Source organism: Ursus arctos, unplaced genomic scaffold, assembly GCF_023065955.2.
Source record: "Ursus arctos isolate Adak ecotype North America unplaced genomic scaffold, UrsArc2.0 scaffold_26, whole genome shotgun sequence".
Taxonomy (NCBI): Eukaryota; Metazoa; Chordata; class Mammalia; order Carnivora; family Ursidae; genus Ursus; species Ursus arctos.
Window position 1 is genome coordinate 12,846,336 of NW_026622941.1, and position 21,927 is coordinate 12,868,262.

The window sequence follows — 21,927 nt, forward strand, 5'->3', positions numbered from 1 at the left end:
GATTTCATGATCTATATCAAAGCTGGTGTGGCTTCTCTTGATCCAGAGAAACTTGACCTAAGAAAACAAATTGTCGTCTACCACCATTCCATACATATCCAATATACAATGGTGGACCAGAAGAGATTCTGGTGGACCAGAAACAGGTCCACCTATTTAATTAACTTCATTCTAGACTTTCTAACTTTAAACTGGCAAGAATAACAGTCACATAGCTCATAATCACATCCATAGAAATTCTGAAATCCTGCTGGGCAAATGTCAGATTCTCCTACAGTGGGGATAGAAATATTCCTCCAGTAACCTCTGGGGATCCCCTGTAGGAATAGTTCTAAGTCCATTTTTCCTCATTATTGTTGGCTCCAACTTTTGGGAGTTCCTTCTTGTTTTATTATTTGATTTCTATTAACACAAGTTCCCAGAGTCACACATATTTTTTTTCTTTTGTCTCTCTCTTTCTAGGCTTAAATTGCAGTAAATTTGGACACAACATGTTTCTGTGGGATCATGTTATCAAGCTTTCTAGTTATCCTTTTGTTTAGTTGTTTCTTTTCAAACACTTTACCTTCATCTCTTCAGTGATATAAGCAAGTATTATAGCCACACCTTTGATTTGATCTTTATCCTGAGGTCATGGTTTACTGAAAAACCTTTGGTTTGGCCTTTTCTCTGAGGCTGTGTCATAATGGCAACACCTTTGATTTACTAACAAACGCTGTAATTTTCCTCTAAATATTGTTTGCAAACCGGTTATTATTTTTCTGGCCTAATCACATTCATGGAGTACCTTATCAAATGCGAACTAGTAGCAATCAGCTCACACATCTTCTGTCTTCTAAGATACCACAATTGATATTTTACCAAATAATTTGCCATGGTATAATATAGGTCATTATTTTCCATCCTTCTAGAACTTTCTTCCTTGCCTACTCCTTAGTCCCCAAATCAATACCAAATATTTAAAATTTTTGTTAAGGCAGTATTTTACTTCAGGTACTAATTTCTTTTTTTTTTTAATTTTATTTATTTATTTGACAGAGAGAGAAGCCAGCGAGAGAGGGAACGCAAGCAGGAGGAGTGGGAGAGGAAGAAGCAGGCTCCCAGCGGAGGAGCCTGATGTGGGGCTCCAACCTGGAACACCAGGATCACGTCCTGAGGCAAAGGCAGACGCTTAACGACTGCACCACCCAGGCGCCCCAAGGTACTAATTTCTGTCTGTCTGATATTGCTGCAAAACAAACAACCCTAAAACTCAAGAGCATAAAATAATAAACATTCATTTTTCACTTATGTTTTTGTAAGATGACGGATTCAGCTGATCTAGGCTGGGTTCAGCTGAGTTTTGTTACAAGCTACACGTTGTATCCAGGTCTTCTTTAAGTGTCTCTCATCTTTCTTGGACTAGCTGTTAAATAAGGCATAATCTTTTCATGGTAAAAGACAAGCATGCAAAAGACCAAACCACACCATGTAAGCTCACATCATGTTTCTGCCTACACCATGTCCCTGGCATGTAATTGGTCAAAGCAGATCTTGTCACCAAGCTCAATGTCAGGGGATGGTGGTGGTGATTCTTAGGTGGGAAATAGAGAGCAAATGGCTGCTGAGCAATAAAGAAGTTGCCTAATTACTCTATTCCTAGTGATGTTTCCTGGCAATGCTACCATAGGCACAGGTTCGACTATATTTGTTTTATTTGTTGTCTATTTATTGTCGGGGTTGGTTTTTTTTTTGAGGATATGTAAGAAATTTAGATTTAAGTAGCTGCCATTATCCTATGGGAACCTAGATGTCCTCTTTTTAAATCAACCTAAGCATTCCTTTTTTATTTATTCCTGAGTAGTAATATCCATAAAATAAAAGATTTAATGTGTTAGATATATTTTTCTTAATACATGACTTTACATATACATAAAATTTTAAGAAAATTCTTTTTCCTTATACTGCATACAACCCTCTGGCTTACCAATTGGGATACAATTGAGATAAATACTGTATTACACGATAGAGCTTTCCTAAACCTCTGATATGTGTCCCTTGTCCTTATCCAAATAAGGAACCCAGTCCATTCAGAGGGTCTCTTCACCCTATAGATCTTAATAGCTTGAGTGATAGGTTTGGCTCCAGCACATGGCATGCAGTAATGTAAACATGTGTCATAGAGATGTTTCTTATTAGCTAATTTAATCCACACACAACCCTCCAAAATTGGCCTTATTATTATCCCCATTTTATAGATAGGGTAACTGAGGCACAGAGAATGTAAGCAATTTGCCAAAATTAACAGATTTAATAGGTGGCTAAGCCAGGATTCACACCAGGCAATATGGTTCGAGTGTCTGTGTTCTTAACCATTCTGATGTTTAACCTCTTATGGCAGGAACTCATTAAGGATTTATTGAGTGAACGAATACACAAAATCTACTGCATAGTTAAGCAGAAAAAGCCAATCAAAGTTTAGGGCCATTACATGGTGTTTTAGAAATACTGGACACCTTATAGCACAGCCTACCCCTCTGAAGTGTTAGGATCTGTTGTTTGTTTCATAAATGGGTATCAAACAGCCTCATCTTCCAACCAGCTATTAAAGCAGTACTCTATTTAGAAAGAAGTAAATGTAATGTGCTATCTTTTTGGTACTTTGCCTACAGACAGGCATTAACTCACCACTAGACAGAAACGAACATCCTCCTCCTCATTGCTCTGCTGCACTCCTGGCTAAAACAATATCAAATACCCCTGCGAGAGATTTATGTGGATCTTGAATGGGTTAAGAGCTTCAGGCACAATCCTAAGGCACCCTTAGGAACAGATGATCTCCTTTCTTTTTCCTTTCTCCCCTGAGGCGAACATTAACTCAGCTGGCTCCAAGAATTTATTTGTGCTTAAGATAAATTAACTAGAACCAAAGAGCCTTTCTTAGGTATTGGTACTAGGCTAGGGTGCCCTGAAGACAGTAATCCATTTCAATTCCAATATCTCTGCCTTTTGGGCTACATGATGGGAGCCCACAGGGTTTGAAATGGTCCTCAGGCCAAACACCTTGCAGATTTCTGGAGCTGGGAGCTCCTCACACTTTGAGCCTTCAATATAGATTTCTCTGTCTGCTCACCTGTACATAATTGTGAGGGGCACCAGAGCAAGAAAGAATAATGTGACCTTCCAAGGCTGTAAAAACAATTGTGTCCTCTGTGAATGTGTAGGTTGAGTAATGATGCAAATTAGGGCTTTCGCTTATTCTTCAGGGTGAAGTACCCAAGACCTTGAATTACCTTCAGAGTATTCATCATTATTTCTTCATACCCAGTCAGAGCTCTGCCCTACCCTCTTCTTAATTAGAGAATTCCTACATCCTTATAATAAAATTGCACCCTGTGCTCTCATTGCCTATCCAGCACCTCAACTCTGAGCCCTTCTCACCTCAGTAAAGATGAGGGTCAAAGGCGCATCCACGCCTGAGTAAAGGCCAAACAAGAGGGTTTATTGAACTTCCATTAAATGAGTACTCATTGAGCATCTTCTAGATATTTGGGAAATTTTAGCAGAGCCTTGCTGCTCCATGCTAGGTCCTGGGACAGTAGGCAAAGGAGGGAACCCTGGATTTCATTTCTGGTCTAGCTCTGTGAACTGGGTAAATTAATTTCTCAGTTGCCCCATCTGCAGATTTGGTAATATAATGATTATATTGTTTTTAAAAGAGATTGTATTTAAAAGAAGTACTTTATGTATGATGTATAGCACAGAGTTCTACTTAATAGGAACTCAACAAAGGTTGGTAGTACCCCATCTCCTTTCCTCCTCTCCTTTCCTCCCTTTTCCCCAGGTGCAGAGGAAACAAAATAATGAGGAGACAGTCCTTGTTCTTGAGGGGCTCACAGTCCAGTGGGGAAATGTTTGTAAAGAGAAAAACTCTAATAACATGTCTACAGAGTAGGATGAACAACCTGCCATGGGAGCTCAGAGGAGGAAGCAACTTACTTTTAATAAAATTAAAGCTGGAGAGACTGTAATATCTACCGTAGTCTCCTTATTTTACAAGTGAGAAAACTCAGGCCCAGAGAAGTCACATGACTTGTTCAAGGTCTTGGCACATTCATGACAGATCTGGGAGTAAAACGCAGGACTCTAGATTTCCAAATTGGGTTTATGCCATACAGAATATGAGACAGTCACTGACACAGGAAGAATAAATATTTCTCATTAAACAGGAAAAGCACAAGCTGGTATTAGAGCAGATAGGTCTAGAACCTAGGAAGGGACTCTAGAGCAGAGGAACCAGGGAATTATCTCTTGTGCTGTACAGAACTCATGCCTGCCCTGTAATTGGAAACTTGAGTATAGTTCACACTCTGATGATCTTCACATCCTCTTAGAAAGTAGGTTTATTGTCCCAGAAGCCAGATGTAAGAGTAAATTCTACAGGACAGCTCATTCTAAGGGGTGGTATGGTAGAGGGAGAATATTAGGAGGAGTAGGTGGAGGCTGTGTGTCCTTAATGTTGGAGATCACCAAGAGGGATGTCAAGAACTTTGGCAGTGACAGGAGCCTATAGTCTGAAACTAAACCATGTTTGAATCTGGAGTCAGAGCTTTGGTTCATCTAGATGCAGATTCAGGCTTTGGGTTATGCTGGTTTTTAATGAATGTGTAAGCATTTTTCATGCCTAATGAATTGGCTTCAGAGACCCTGACAGGGGACCTAGAATTGCTCTTCCACTGCACCCCTGCCCCTCATGGGGAGAGCTGAGGAGTTCCAAGGCCAGTCTGTAGGAGGGGAGGTAGGAGACAATGGGTGTGTCTTCACTTAGTTACAAGTGGCTTCAGGATTAGCCTGAGAAGTTAAGGACCAGTTTACCTAAATCCTCCTTACTCTGCCAATGTTTCATTGCATTGCATGTTTTAAACTTCAGAGCAAAAGAGGAAAAGCAGCCTAATTATTTGGGTGTTGGAAAAGGCAGGAAGAAACAGCAATAATCACCCACCTTGCTCCTAAACTCCTACCACTGGTTCCAATATTAGAGCACACTGATACTTCAGGTGTTCTATGGAGATGTTGTTTCCATTTTTTTGTGTGTTATAGAGAAAATCATCGGAATTGAGTTGAGCCTCAAAATAACAACTAAACGAAGACATATTCCATGGCATCCTAAGTCCATGATGGGAGTGCCATGATTCAGGGTAGCTTCCACTCCCACAGTGTCCTTTTCCCCTTCTGCCCTCCCTACCCCCAACCTATCAGGGAAGACAGTGTCATCAGAATGGGAGGATTTTTCTTTCTAAGATTTCTTTCTTCTTAAGACCAAGTCAGAGTTCAGTCGTTATCATTGGCCAAGCTATTTATCTTATTTAAGAAGTCAGTGTTTAACTAATAGCAGAAATAAAAATACTTCTCTGGCTAGGCTTTGCTGACCCCTACAAGATTGTCTCTTATTTTTTGGTATATTTTAAGTCAAAACAGACTCATTTTCCTAGTCTTGACTACAGTATTAATATGATTTTTGTTTCTTTTTTCTAAAGGGAAAAAGAAACTGAAACAATTATCCTTTCGGGGAAAATGTCCAATGTTTAAGCCAACATCTACTTTACAATTCCTCATCTCCTAAGGCTATATAATTGCAGTAAGAACTTTAAGGAATCTCCAATGTATCCATTTGTTCTTTTGGCTTAAATTCCCTTCTTCAGCAAGAAGGCAAAGAGAGCAGGGCTGTCTGCCTTCAGCACAATCCTTTTGGTGTGGCATCCAACTGCACTTTGGATGGACTGTCTATGGCTTTTAAAATTCCTTTCTCCTCCCATATTCCCAGTATCCCAATTGCTGTATAGAAAAATGTGTCAGGGTCCTACGCTTTTGACATTCCAAAGCTCTCAGGAGACCCACAGGGCAGAGGCTATGGAAACCCCCAGTATTCTGCTTTCCTTGGGCTTTATCAAACATGACAGCTGAGAGGGATAGCCTTTCAATCTTTCTTCAAACTCTCAGGAGGCTGGCAGCCTGTGGTGTCTACGCAGATTGTAAATGAGCCTGAGGAGTTTGCACACCCCTAATTTGTCATTATCTTGGAGAAATCAGAATAGGTAGGTGATATGAGCACAGTATTTGCAAAAACAGGTGCTAGGATTCAGGTAACTGCGCTATGCCTCTGAGGACTTCTGTAGGCACCGATCCTTCCTAGCAGACTTCTTCCGCTACACAACAGGGTTGAGAATCTTCCCCTGATTTTCCCACTGTCTGTGTTTTAAAGCTGGCGGATGCTAAATTATGGAGGAGCTCTGTGGAAGTTCTTTTTGATTTATATAAATGACAGAAGTGTAGTGTGATCCATGTAATGAACACCTGTCACACATCATCTGCTGACATTGATGCCTCACATTTTCCCTTAGTTTCTACACAGCACCCCCCTCCCCCCGCCATTTACAGCCTTCTCTGCAGTCCCAGACCCCTGTACCCTTCCAGCATTTCTCCCTTCTAGCCTTGGTGGATTTTGTTGGTGGACAGCTCATGATATCAAGTGGAATGCATCTGAGATCATGCACACTGTCTCAGGGAAGACTCTTAATTTTCATACCCACTGCCAGTGATAAGCAAGAAGTTGTACTTCCCTGAGGCCTGGACATTACTTGAACATCCAGGGGAAATCCAAGGACAACAGCAGAACATTATATCTGCATCAGGCGAGAGGGGAAAGCACAGAGAAAATGCTGCCCTTTGAGTCCATGGAGAGAGACAGACAATCAATATGAGAATGGCAATAGGAGGCAGAGGCTTTTCACACTGTTTTCTTATTTCAGTTGCCACAAAGAAGGTCAATGAAACTTAGATATTTGGAGGTGGCACCTCTCAAGTGAGAGTAAGAACCCAGTTAACAGAGGCATGTGTTCTGACCTGGATCAGCCACCATGGGGGCTTTCAACGTCTTAGCTCCTCAGTTTCCTCGTCTGGAGACAAGGGGGGTACAATGATATCGGTGTGTTTCAACTCTCTTCCTGCTAGGAGAAGAAAGCTTCTCTGAACCTAAATACCGCCCTTCCACCCCTCAACTTGTATGTTTTTACTGGTTACTTTTGGCTTTGTCACTTTGTCTCCTCAACACTCCCTGCCATCCCACTGTAGTAAGATGACTTATTCCAACCCGTCTGTCCCATGGAAGGAGTCCTGAGATTAGATAGAGCAGATGACCGCCTCAACTATGGGCTTCAGAGTGTGTGTGTGTGTGTGTGTGTGTGTGTGTGTGTGTGTGTGTGTGTTGGGGGAGACTGAAACAGTTTCCTTCCCCAAATGTCCCACCAATGTCTAAAATTTTGCCAGTAAGTAGTCATACTTTCCTCTTCAAAATAATTTGTTAAAATATCAGAAACCTTGAGAACAATCAGTCATTGACTCTTTAAAGTATATGAATCTTTCCTGATAGCAAGTGTGAGAAGGGTAGGGAGAGACTGGGGTCATGGAAGGGAAACGTCCTTTCATATTTTAGTTCAAAGCTGTTGTTTGTTGGCTATTCACCTGGTGGCCTGGGTGCTGACACGGTGACATGCTCCTATACCCAGTGCTAAAGCTAAATTGCACCCATGTGGAAACTGTAAGCCTGTTGTTATCCCAGAATTGGTCACATCTAATGTTCTATGCTGGTGAGAGTAAAATCCGAACCGAGAGTTGCAGAACTCAGCTAACAGCGGCTGTTTTTTGGGCTTGGGATTCAAAGAATGTTAATTTAAATGTGTGCTACCAGTACTTGCTTGATGCAAAGGGGAAAAAAAAATCCCAGAAAATTTTCTTTAATGATCCCTAAGGCAGCTCTGGTCTAATGAAAGTGGGAGCCTCCCAAAACCCAAGATGATAGGTAATAGGGCCTGCCCTTCTGCATCTGTGAGTGTGTGAGAACGTCATTTTCATTGGCTGTTGCCCCGTCCTTGCTCTTGTATTTGAATACCCAGTAGCATGATAAGGAGCAAGGGAACTAATTTTCAAATATTAACAAAGTTATTCAAGGGAGCTGCCTTTTCTGTTGCTGCAGTTGGCACTTCTTTTCCAGGAACCTTGCCTGTGGCTGACAGCCTGCTTGGCACACTCCCACTGAAGTCCTTTGGTGTTGGAGAACAGGGCTGATAAGATTCAAATGGCCAGATTCCAGACAGTCCAGTGAGGACAAGTCTGCAAACCAGGGGAGACTGAGGCCCTAGAAGGGCATCAGCTGACTGCTGTATCCAATCAAGGAAAAGAGAGATGTGGAAAGGAAAATTATTTATGGGAAGTAGACTGAAAGCAGCTATTAAAAATTCTGAAATGAGAATAAGGGATTATACTGCTCACCTCCACATACCCCACATAGAAACCTACTTAATTAGCAGAGTTGGGCCTGTGGGGAGATGCTGAGCACAGCCTCTTAGGTATTAGGCACTTTTCTATGTATCCTATGATGGAAACATTGCTAATTTTCCAGCAAACTCAGGGTAATGGAATTTTAGCTGCGAGGCAATAATTATCCAGGCAAGGACTAATTTCTGGCTCCTTTTGGAACTAGGTATGTCCACATGACTAAGCTCTCACCAATAAAACGCTGGTGAAAGTGAGGTGAGCCACTTCCAGATCTGACCATGAAAGCTTGTTTGTGAACTCCTGCATGGACCACAACCCACTCTTCCCCACCCCAAATGGCTGGAATGGCAATCCTGACTACTCTTGTGAGCCATGAGTTGAAGGTCATAGAGCCATCATCTGCCTGGATTCCTTGGATCCTGAAAGAATGCTTAGAACAGACAGCCCACCAACTGGCCTGCTTAGATTATTAACATGAAAACAAAAAAGACTTCTATTATTCTTGAGCCTTTGCATTTTGCGGCCTAGCCATTGTAGCGACTTAGACCACACTATCTAATCCATTTGGGCTGCTATGACAAAATACCATAGGCAGGATGATTTGGAAACAACAGAAACTTATCTCTCATACCTCTGGAGGCTGGGAAGTCCAAGGTCAAGGTGCCAGCAGACTCAGTGTCTGGTGAGAGCCCTCTTCCTGGTTCAAGGATGGCCATGTTCTTGTGTTTTCACACAGCAGAAAGGGCTGGGGAGGTCCGTGGGGCCTCTTTAGGAGCACTATTCCTGTTCATTAGGGCTCAGCCCTATTGGCCTAAGCACCATCTAAAGCCCCCAGCTCCTAATGCCATCACCTTGGGGGTGAAGATTTCGACATGAGTTTTGGGAGAACACAAACATTCCATCTCTAGCACTGATGACTCTGTACAACACCCAAGCAAAGTTGGTGATGTCACCCACTTTATAGTTAAAGAATTTACAGCTCTGCGAATTTAAGAAATGTATTTACCCAATGTCAGGATTTGAAGGTGGAGTCAGGATTTGAACTGGAATTTGTCTGGTCTAAACCTTTAGCTCTCATGCTTCCAGGGAAAGAGAAGTGGAACGAGGTGGTTTCTATGAGAGGGAACATCTGATTCAGCTAGCATGTCTACTAACTCAAGCCCAAATTCATACCAACTTTCCACAGCTCCAGCTGTGGCCCCCCTGAACTTTATTTTCAAGAACACGAGAGCTGGAAGAGGCCCTAATCATCATCCAGCTCAGTGGTTTTCAAATTTCACCTTGGCAACAGATACCCTTCTTCTAATGAAATCTGACTTGGAAGCCGTGTGTGTGGAATAGTTCAAAGCAGGGCCTGTCTCTTTGATGTGGGGTCTGGAGCCTGGCTGGCCCATCCCCCAAGGGCTGTGAGCACTAATGGGGCCCGCCCATCATTCCACAAGGAAGGAAACAGTGGAGCACTATGTGTCTTCTTCAGGGTCACAAGCATTTTGTAAACAGCATCACAGGGACAGGAACCCAGGCTCCTGACTTTCAAATTTGGAGATGTTTCCATTGCACTGTCTTTCCTCTTTTGAGATAGGAGACCTTGAAACAGCCCCAGACCCAAAATGCCCAGTCTCTTTATTCAGCAAGGACAGAAGGACATAGGGTCAATTATTGAGGTTGTTTCATTTCTGTGTAACAAATTACTGTAAACCTTGTGGCTTAAATAACACCCTCTATCATTTCAGGGCTCTCTAGTTCTATTGGGCTCAGCTGGGTCCTCTGCTAGGGTCTCACAAGGCTGAAATAAAAATGTTGGCTGTTGTCTGGAAGCTTTGGAGAAGAATCCACTTTGGAGCTCAGTCACTTTGTTGGTGAAATTCAGTTGCTTGTGATTGTAGGACTGAAATATCTGTATTGCTGGCTGTTGGCCACACCCAGCTTTTGGAGACCACTTTCCTCAGGTCATTCTCTGTGACCCTCTTGTACTTCACACCTCCCTCATTTTCTGCTTTTAAATGGCCTATGTGACTAGGTTTCACTCACTCGGGTAACCTCCATATTTCAAAGTGAAGTAATCAGTAATCTTGATTACATCTGCGATCCCCTTTGTCATGTAATGTAGTATAATCAGAAGGGTGACACCCAGGGATGAAGGTCATGGGGCCATCTTAGAACTCTGCTTAGCCCTGTAGATCACATCGCCTGCTCTTGGGGCCTCTGGGAATAATAGTAACAGGGTTCATTCCTGTGAACTCCTGACAACTTTTTGCCAAATCCTCTGTCGGCTTCCTATATAGATGATAATGGTCTAGTTCACCCGTCTTTCCTTAACATGGTCTGTAGGGTCAGGAAAGGTGTTAAGATTTGCAGAGTGTGTTCCTACCACTGGCAGCTCTGATGGTGAGCCCGGGCCTGAACTATCCCTACATAGAATGTCATAGAATTATGAGCACAATAATCCCCTCCTTTTATAAATGACTCCACAGGGGAGACAGGCTTAACCAAAGTTTTCTGGATGAGTTAGAGCCCCTAGTTGAATGTTTTTCTACTCTAGGTCAATACTAGGGCCGGCTGTTTTCTCTGCTGATTCACTATCCTGGCCTACTAGGTGATCTCAGAAAAGCTTTCCATAGTATATTCAGTATATCTCTTGCCCTGTGGTCCAGCAGGTAGGATTGCATTATTGAGGCCTAAGAAGCATGGGAAATTGCTTATTCTAAGCATCATGCTGGCTGACTCTGACAGAGCATCCCAGAGAAGCTGTCTCCCACCAGCTGTAGAAGAAAATTGAAATGAGAAAGACAGGCAGGGCTAGGCAAAATGATGCCAAGAACAGTAGGCAATACAGTTAAGCTCCCTGGTTTCTAATTTTTCTGCAACGAATACACTTGTACTGTGAACTCTGAGGGCCAGCCCAAGGTCTGGGGGTAACTCTGGAGGCTCTAAGACTCATTGGGGGGAGTGGGTGGATAGGTGCAGGAATTGAAAAGTGTGGTGGGTATGAGATAAGATAGTTCGTGCTTTAGGAAACTTCTACATATATGTTATCTGATTCTTTTTTTTTTTTCCAGAAGTGACTATTAAAAGAATGAAGGATAGAGGAAATGAAGTGAAAAATAGAGCAGTTAGAGGTGGTGATCTTGAAGTCTGAGGCTGAAGTAGTTTTTTGAGAAAATTGAATCTGCCTGCATTTCCAACCAAAGGGCCGATTAAAAAACTCTGTGACTACTTCTCTTCCAATCACCCCTGGAAAATACACAAACTGGCCCCCCTCTGGTTAGGGATGCCTGCTACCAGTGATATCCAAGTTTTGTTGCTGAGACATTTGGCCCTAATAAGTCAGATTATTCTAGAGCTAGTCCCATAAACCACAAGAAGGAGTTCATACACAGGCTTTCCTCTGGGCCTCTTGAATTGTGTGAGGTCCCAGGGTTGGCAACATCCTCACCCCCACCAAACAACTCTGCAAATTTCAAATCTCAAACTGTATCTTCTCCAGAACAAAAGTCCTGGAGGAAAAAGATGGGAGATAAATGGAACCGGACCAGGACTCAAGGGCAGATGCTGGATGGGAAGTGGCTGCAACAGCAATCTTTGAGTCCTTTCAAGGTTCTGTGAATATACCTTTGAGTTGGGACTGCGGGGTGGGGTTGGGTAAAGACATAATTCTTGTTATTGGCTTGGGAGAGAGCAAGCCACAGCCAAAGTTCAGATCTGGATCTTTAAACTTGGAAGGACCCTCTTTTTGTAGCAGAGAAAGTCTCCAGATTCCTGGCTGGAAGCTCTGGTAGGTTCACTTCCCTTCTTCTGCAATACGATATCCTGCCAACGGGCGGGCCATCGGGAGAGCCCTAATCCTGACCCAGTGTGCCCAGTCAGGGGCAGTGGGGAGCGCCCTGGTGCTGTCAGGGACCTTCGCTGCCGGCTGTAGTCATCTCTCATGGCTCTTCTCTTCCCTTTGAAGGGATGCGGTTTACAATGGGCCTATTAGAGCCCTAATTGAATCGTTAACACACCAGCCATTAGCAGCTGCTAATGAGGGAATCCAGGGGATTACAGCATCAATTACCAAGTTTGACTTCTGAATGTGGCTCTGCCAACTGTGGGCTCTTGTGAGAGTCTTTAGAAAATGTGACAGAATGAGAGAGGAGAACCACATGCACATCGTGTGACTGTGCTCCGTCTATGCCCAAGATAAGCTCTTATGGGGGACCTGCTCTCATGTGGCTGTACAACCCGGGTCCTGGGGCAGCCCCTGCAGCTGAAGATGGAAAGAGCATTCTGGGCCAGCTGTTTTCTCCATCTGCACTCATTTGCTCTCCATAAATCTTGCCATCTTATTTGTGGTTGTCTCTAACACCTTTGGCCAAAATTTTCCCCAAGTTTCCCATTATCCACATCCTATCAGTCACCAAATCCTTGGGATTTCAACTTTTAAGTATGTCCTGTCTCCATCCCTTCCTTTCTTCACCTCTGGTATTTCAATAGTTCAAGCTCTTATCCGCCCCTTGGAAATGGTCTCAGACCAGTAAGGAAATGGGTCTTACCACCTCCCGTTCATCTCCTTTCCTGTGTCCAAATCACTCTCACTCTAAAAGGTAAATTTGATGGTCACTCCTTAAAAACCCTCATGGATCATTATTGCTTATTAAATAAAGCATAAGTTCCTGGCAGGACATATTAGGGCCTCCAAGAACTTGGTCTTCCCCATGTCTCCACCTCATATGCCATCATTCTTTGCTTTTCAAATCTAGCTGGAGCCATAGTGAACTGCCTGCCCTTCCCCCGAAGTACCAAAACGTTGGCACCATCCCCTTACTTTATAGCTGTAGATACATCTACTGGGGGTCTTCCCCTCTAGACAATGTGAGGAACTTTTAAGCCTCTTGTATGAAGCCATCCTAACCCACTCACACCCTCTTACTTGTGATCCCTGTACATAGCTCTTTCCTAGCACCTATTTATGCAAAATTATAATCATTTCTTTGTTTCTCCTGATGGACTATGAGATAATTAAGTGCATCAGTTTCAATATTTATTTCTGGAAGCCTAGGGTCTAGTACATAGTGTCTGTTGTATCATAGACTCCTATAGTGTGTGCTTAATTAATAGATTAAAAAGTCCACAGTTAATTTCATGGACCTATATTGACATGCATTTTATATTCAATGTGGGGTTCTTTGTTGTTCACAGTTTAATTCTTTTGAGCACAAAGAGAAATACTTTAGTTGCCAGAGGTATCCACCCTCTACCCCAATAGCTCAGTTCACAGCCTTGGGATCCATGAATATTTATTGAGTTGAATTAAAATCTGCAAGCGCTTATTGAGCCCCTTGTTCTATTTAGGCCCTAGAAGTAGGTGCTTGAGAAAAATATCAAAGACTTGAGAGTCTTACTTGCTTTCAAGGCCTTTCTAATTATGACACTAACCAACTGTCTGTGCATAATCACAGGCAGATACACAGTCTCTGTCCCAAAATTGTGCCAGGATATCATTTGTGAAAAAGGTGCTTTGTGACCCTGAAAGGCTTCAGCGCAATCACGATAGCAGGTCTGGTTCACTCACTGCCTACCACATGACTATCACTGTACGACAAGCTTTGGTCTGTGATTTACCCATACTCAATACTCAGCTGTCACGGCCATTGCGGATGGTGTGTAGTCTTGTGAATCCCATGGAAACGAGTAAGAAGCAGAGCCAGGGCTTACACCAAAGTCTGCCCTCTGCCAAGGCTCCAGGCTCCCACCCACGGTGACTACTGCCCCTATAGCTGTGTGTGGTTTAATATAAATCAATCCCTCTCTCTGCGAGGGAGGCTCTTTCCGCTTCCTTCCCTCCCCTCCATCTGTTAACACTTTGCAATCCCGTCGATAGTCAGCACATCAAAACCTGTCAAATTGGACAAAATGAGATAACAACACAGAGATTAAACAATTGCCCAAAGTCAGTAGCCTTGTTTCAGCTTAGAATTCGCTTTGTTTGGGGACTTCTTAAATTGGATCTTATGGTCTCAAAATGAGGACATTTAAGCTCCAAGACGGAAGAGACTGTTTTTCCAAGCAGTCTTCCCTGAATCTAGAAAAATGCCTGGCTCGTAGTAGGCACTTTATAAATATTTACAAAAAATACCACAAATGGTAGAAACAGGAATATCTCAGTGGTGTTTAAAAGGCCATAGCCATTGTTCTCTTTAAGCAAGCTTACACCAGGAACACCTACAAGGCTGCGGTGCTTTGCATATACTCAACTCTGTTTTTCCTCTCTCAACTCCACAAGCCCAGTAAAGAAATCCATAGCAGAATCTGCCTGGTCTGCAGGGTGCCCACTTCCCCCGAGCAGCCTCTTTACCCTTAGTTCACCCAAAAGGGGAATTTCAGAACAGACAGGACTAGGATGAGCTAAGAGAGGGACCGAGGGGCAAGATGTATGAAGGCGCTTACTCTCAGGGCCTGCAGGTGCCTCACTCAACTTACTGTGGGCCTTGCGCCAAGTAAATTCGTTCTGTCAGCCTTAGACAAATGTGAATCTAATTGCCTGTAGAAATGTAAACTTTCCCATAAAATGTATTATGCTTTATCATTGCTTTTACTTCACCGTGGGTGACTTTATCCAATTCTTCCCTGAAATTGAAGCAACAATGTCCACACAATGATATTTAAATCATGCCCTGTTGGTCCAAATGTGTATTTTAAGTGAAATTTTTATCAAGCTAACTATAGATTTATACACAGTTGTATGAAGTAATGCAGAGAACTTATTGTCCTGTATCCAGTTTCTCCCAGTGGTAACATCTTGCAAAGCTACAACAATATCACAACCAGAACGACATTAACACAATCCATAGATTTTGTTCAGATCTTCACAGTTTTACTTGTACACGTTTGTGTGTGTTTGTGTGTATTTAGTTCGATACAAGGTTGTCATGTGTAGGTTGTATATCTGCCACCACAGTCAGAGGGTGAGCCCTTCAAATGTTCCCTTTTATAACCACACCCTCCATCGTCAACCCCACTCCTCTCCATGACATGTCTATGGCCTCATGTGATCTTTCACAATTTGAGGGTGACAACTATTCCATTCCATGAGTTTACTATATTTATCCAATCACTGATAGTTGCACATTTCTGTTGGATGCTTCCTTTTTCTTTTTTTGCTTGTTTGTTTTACTATTCTGGAAATCCACTTCAGTTAATCTTTTCACACATTCAGGATTATTTTCCTAGGATAAGTTCCTAGAACTCACCTTTCATTTTTCTAATTCTTAATTTGATTACTCAGAGCTTACCTCATTTACCAACTTAACTCCAAAGGAGATCGAGGACTTCTTCAAAACATTAAACCCATGAACAGTGGACAAAGGCTGGCCAGGACTAGGATATTCAAAGTAGGCACTGCAATTCTCAAAGGCAATTTTAGAAGGAAAGATGCAATCACATTTGGGGCAATGAGAATGTTACTGAAATTAAGTGCAGGTCACTAGTTTGAAGATAGCAATTATCTGGAAGTGAGAGCCCTGCTTTTGTTTATCAGACACCCTGCCCAGCAGCCTCTTCTTACATGATGGAGTAAAAGTAAGGAGAGGAGGTCAAAGGAGGGCATATGAGGACAGGATATTAGCCAGAGATGGTAGAACCTTGAGGCACATAGCTCCCTTTCAGATGCAAAAAGCACTTTCAGGCCTGAAGAGGTCTGCCACAGGACACAGCCTTGCTGGGGTGGGGAAAGGCAGGGTGGGCAGTTTCCAGAAGAAACCAGGTGAGGGGCACCTGGGTGGCTCAACCGTTAAGCATCTGCCTTCGGCTCAGGTCATGATCCCAGAGTCCTGGGATCGAGCCCGCATTGGGCTCCCTGCTGGGCGGGTAGCCTGTTTCTTCCTCTCACAAGCCCCTTGCTTGTGTTCCCTCTCTCTCTGTCTCTCTCTTTAGAGATTTAAATAAAATCTTTAAAAAAAAAAAGGAAAGAAAGAAACCAGGTGAGGCATAGCCATAGTCTGGATCAGGGACACAGGAGGGATGTGGAAGCTTCCAGAGGATACTGTCAAAAGAATTAGAGGAGGAAAAACCATTTAGAATAAGAAAACTTGATCTGCCCAGAAGAAGTAGGGGAGTATGAATCAGCAGGGAGAGGGTGACAAGAGGAGGTGGGTCTTATGTGGACCTCTTGCCAGAGAATGAGGTCTACCAGAAGGAAGGCTGAATATGTGCTGGAGGGTTCTGCCCCCTCTAGGAGAGTAGATTGAGTCATTGGGCACAAAGACTTCCCCTCTTTGTGTGCATGGGCAGTGCTACCCTGAGACCTGGGGGCCCCTGTCCTGAGCCCTGTGATTCTGAAGGTCCCCTTTTAGTCCTCTTCTAGTTCTGTCTTTCCCCACAGAGTCATGAGTCAGCTGGGCCAAAAGATGTACCCATTCAGAGCCCACATCCACTGCCATGCTCTAGACCACCATGCTGTGTCATGTTCTAGACCAGAAACCCCGAATTCCCTGCCCAAATGGTTTCAGGCCCATTCTAGAGCTTTTGTGAGGCTCTGGTGAACCATGCTGCTGGGTGTGCACCTGGACCTGAGGCATGACTATTTGGGGCTATGGATGAAATTCCGTTCTGGGGGTTGGGGTGCCCACAGACATGCACATGTGGCCCTGCATGGTGAAGATTGGAGCTTGTGTAGGAAAAGAGGTAGGTGCAGGCTGTGGGCCTTGAGCCTTCATTTGTACTTTCCCCCCAGCCCTGCAGTAGTTAGGGGCAGCCTGTGGGCGAGTCCCTGGAACAGCTCTAACTATGCTGCATGCTGCCTTGTCCTGTTGCCTGGAAATGCCTCTGATCTCATCTCGATTTTCTGTTTGAAATGGAAATTGCTTCATTTGTCAGTTTGTCAGGCTCCCAAGTAATTACCCTTCCAGAATTCCTGAGGTCTCCCCTACACCACAGTCTTCATGGGCCATCCCAATGTGTTGAGTGAGGCACTCGGCCTCTAATTCTTGGCAAATGAAAGACAGTTTAAATTAAGAGTGTTAGGGACAGCTTTCAAAGGACAAAGAGGTCTCAAAAGGGCAGCGTTCCCCAGCTTATTATAATTCAATGGCTAACGTATAGCCAAGGTTGAGAAACACCTCTCGCAGCTCTGTTTTTAACACAAGCCCCCCAAATGACTCTTCCAACCAGGGAAGGGTAGAAATATTGCAGGTGGTCCTGTAAAGGAAGGTAGGGAGAGGAATAAGAGTGACAGACTTTCCTACCTCGAGGAGGCCTTGTTTGGATTTTGTTTTCCTTTTTTGTTTTTCTCAGAAGTAGCTGGCAAGCTCTTTTGTCCTATGCCCCTTTCTCTCCAAGCTGTTTCCCGAAAGCAGTAAGATAATTGTTCCATGGCTTGAAATTTCTAAGAGTGACCCTCCCCACTCTCCCTCTCTCAGCCACTTCCCACTGATCCAGTAATAACCCTCACTTTCTAGTGCATAAACAGGGGCTCATCTCCTCGTGAGGTAAGCGGAGCAGGTAGCATTATCTACATCCAAGTTCTGACCTGGTAAATTTTAAATGCTGTTTTTCTTTGGGGTGTGTGGTTCCCTTCATCCCTTTCCCATTATTTCATGGACTTTGCCCCATCTCTGTTCCTCTTTAGGGACTCACATTCCCAACACGTGGCCTGGATAAGCAGGGGTATTGCTGAAGACACTGACTGAAGGCCTCAGAGGATGGACTGAGGTTAGCATTGGCTTGAGGCAGGAAGGATGGCAGAGTATCTGATAGGTAATGGCAAATGCTAGACTCTGGGCTTCTTCTGGGATTTCACCTGGCCCTATACTCCTGCATTGCACCAGGCAAACCAAAGTTCAGTGGTAAGCTCCAGGACTCACCAAGACAAGTCATAGGCATAGCATTATAAACTCCTTTGTTCCTTACTGAGTCTGTTGGGGGCCCATACAAGAGGCTGAAGGCTAACATACAACTATGTCGGAAAAGGCAGCAGGCCTAAAAGTGAAGAGGAATAGAGACAAATGATGGTCTGTTTGCCATATGTCAGCCAAGATGGCTAATTAGCTGGAGGACAGGCTGCAGTTTTAAGAGATACGACACACACCAGGCTTTTCAGTTACGTCCATTATTAGGGCAGGACTCCGATTTCCCAAGTGCCCAAAAGACAGATTCTATAAACTATAGACTTGTGAGCTTGATGTTAAAATATAGCCAAAATTGTACCAAGTTACTGAGGGGCTTGTTCAGAAACACCTAGGAAAAGATGCTAGGATCTCCTGGATCCAACATGGGTCTACTGAGGGCAAACCAGAGCAGGTTAATAACATCTTTCTCTGACAAGGTCATGTTGGACTGGTCAAGGAAGACCATGTGGACTTCACCAGCTGAATGGCAAGGACTCTTATGGTCTAGTTGTGGACAGGAGAGAAACACATACTGGATATACAGATATACAGGCACATCGGTAACTAGCTAAACATCTGGGCACCCAAGGCACTGTTTAATGAATGTGGAGGAAAAACATCTGTACTTGTCTGATTTAGAACCTCTCCCTCCATTGTGCTGCATTCAAGCTTATTATCTGTGACTTAGATGGAAATCTAGATTTTCAGAGGACAGGAAGCTGAGAAAATCTTTATCTCAGCTGATAGATAGATAGATAGATGATAGATAGACAGATTTTTCAAAGGCTGGATTCAACAGTGGAATCAAGCAAGATGTTATTTAACAAAAACACCTAATAGCCTAAGAGAAGACATGGCTTAGCAGTGGCTCATGTGAAAAGATTTGGCAGTTTGTGCCAACAGAATCTGCAATTGTGGTGTGAGGTCTCCTGTAATGTGGCTTGGGCTATAACAATCAAAGCAGAGAGGGGGCGCCTGGGTGGTGCAGTTGGTTAAGCAGCTGACTCTTGGTTTTGGCTCAGGCCATTTTCTCAGGGTTGTGAGATCAAGCCCCTCATCAGGCTCTGCTCTCAGTGTGGAGTCTGCTTGAGATTCTCTCTCCCTCTCCCTCTGCCCCTCCTGCGCTCTCTCTCTCAAATAAATAAGTAAATCTTAAAAAAAAGAATTAGAGAGTCTGAAACTGAGGACATGATCTTCCATTCTGCAATGTCCTGGTCAAATATCATTAGAAATTTGTCTTCCATTCTGGACATCACACCAAGAATCTGGAATGAAGAAAGAATCTAAGTTAAATAAAATGACCAGAAACACTCAATCAAGGAAGGTAGAAGACATGTAGATGAGAAATTTCAGGAGTCAAAAGAGAGAGAGCTTTTTTTTTTTTTTTAAAGATTTTATTTATTTGACACAAAGAGAGAGAGAGCACAAGCAGGGGGAACAGCAGGCAGAGAGAAAGGGAGAAGCAGGCTCCCTGCTGAGCAGGGAGCTCAACACAGGGCTCAATCCCAGGACCCTGGGATCATAACCTGAGCTGAAGGCAGGCACTTAACTCACGGAGCCACGTAGGCGCCCAGAGAGAGAGCTTTAATGTATGAAGTCTATCTAGACTTGTATGATGCCCTCAAGGTGGATATGTGATTTTGAAAGCTCTGGAAGACCAGGTTAGGGCTCTATATAAAGAAAGCTCTCCAGAGATAGTATGCGGGGTCCAATTAACCCCAACACGCAATGGAGGAGATGAGTCAAGACAACATAAAGTTGATGTGGATATTGTCAGAAAGGCCCTCATCAGTAGTGGGAATAGGAAACTCTCTACTCAGCCTGGTTTTAGAAACTCCCCAAAGGCCTTAATGGCCAGAAACTTGAAACATCCCCATTAGCACCCTGTCCCTATAGCCCAAGGCTTTGATTCCTGTTCTATGCAAACACCCATGGAAGTTCTATCAGTAAATTATATATACATGTGAAAAAAGGAGAGAAGTGAAAAGTTTTAAGGTGGGGGGGTTAAAGGGAGGGTATGAAGACAGACGGTTGTGGTAAATTGGGGGATTTTAAATATAGGAAACCTGTATTCATTTCTATTTGCATGCACCAAATCCTGGGTGGGGAGGGGGACGGAAGATTCCCACTGCTAATGAACTCAGATGATCCCACATTCAGTGACCCCTAGAAAGGGCCCAGGGCTCCATCCGGCCTCTCTCCCAGCCCAGGTCCTGGTTTCCGTATTTCCAGGCACAGGTGGGAGTTTCTGCTGCTGATTCAGAGCTGGGTGCAAACCGCGTGCTGTATCTCCTGGGTCCTACCCAAAGATTCCCCCCAGTCAGCAAAACCTTGCATGAAAGCCCCACGCCAGTGACAGCAGAGGGAGCAGGTGCCTGGCCCTCTGCACCACCCATCCTGGCAAGCTGGAAGTCTGGCTGGCATCACACCCAGCTCATTTCTAAGAGCTCGCTAGCTAGCTATTTACTGGGAGGGAGCCTTGGCGAGAGGAGGCAGTTCAGCAGAAATGCTGCCCAGGCCCATTCACCCACTGTGCTGTGGCAACAGAGGTTGATTGCCCTGATGGAGTTTGCTTTATGATACAACATTAGCAAGCTTATTTCTCAGGCCGTTCCTAGCCCGAATGGCCGGGGAACAGGCAAGGCAACTCTTCCATCACCAGAGGCAGGATAGAATGCTTATTGTATTTCCCTAACTCTGTAACAAGGGAAATTTGATTTATTTTAGAGTTAATCCATCACCCTCTGGCATCCTTTCAAGACAGGGCTTGAGCATAATTGCAGGATCTGGAGAAAATGGGGAAGTCAAGTTCAATTTATTCTATTAACATTTAAAAAACATTTAATTACGATAAAAACTGAAAAGCATTTAATGTGAATAGGACCATGGCTTTATCTTCTTCATGCGTTCATCCCACTAATCACCCTCTCCCTGCTGTTACTGGCCTGTTATAACTTCGTTCCCTGGCTTTGAGGGTTTCCACGAGCCTTGGCCCCATGGTTAGCTTGGCTGGCTACCGTAGGGGGCAAGGATTTGGGATGTCCACTCAGCATATTTACAGGCCAAAATCCATGCATTCCTTTCTGGAAGGTCCTTGTGCTATCTTCTCCTGATTTCTACTTTTCATATCTTCTCCAATTCCCTCTTCCCATCTAGGGCCAGGGGCACAGGTAGGGCAGCTGTGGGGGTGGGGAGAGATGGCATGCAGGCGTCCTGCCTCCCCTTAGCTGTCCCTTCAACAGGACCTCAGTCAGTGCCGGATCATCAGAGGAGGCACCCCCACAGGGCATCGTGAAACAGGGGCAGGCAAGGATGTGATTTTGGAAAAAAAAATATTATATTTCATATCTTTAAAAGTCACCAAGGTAGTAATTATGGGAAAGACTAACATTTTGTTAGATTTCTTTATATTTATTTTATGACTAGGTATTGCTTTTACTTTTAATTCATATAAGATTTTGGTAGGCAGACAAGGGGCTCCCCAGAGATATCCCTGTCCTAATCTTGGAAGCTTTGAATATATGTTGTGTGATAGGGTAAAGCAAAATAAACTAGGTTGCAAACAAATTAGTGTTGTCAATCAGTTGATTTTAAAATAGGGAAATTACCCTGGATTATCCAGGTGGGCCCAATGTAATGATAAGGCCTGCTAGAAGTGGAAGAAGGTACAGAAGACAAGGCCAGAGTGATGTGGTGTGAGAAGGGCTCCAGCTGCTGTTGCTGCCTTTAAAGGTGGAGGAGGGCACCA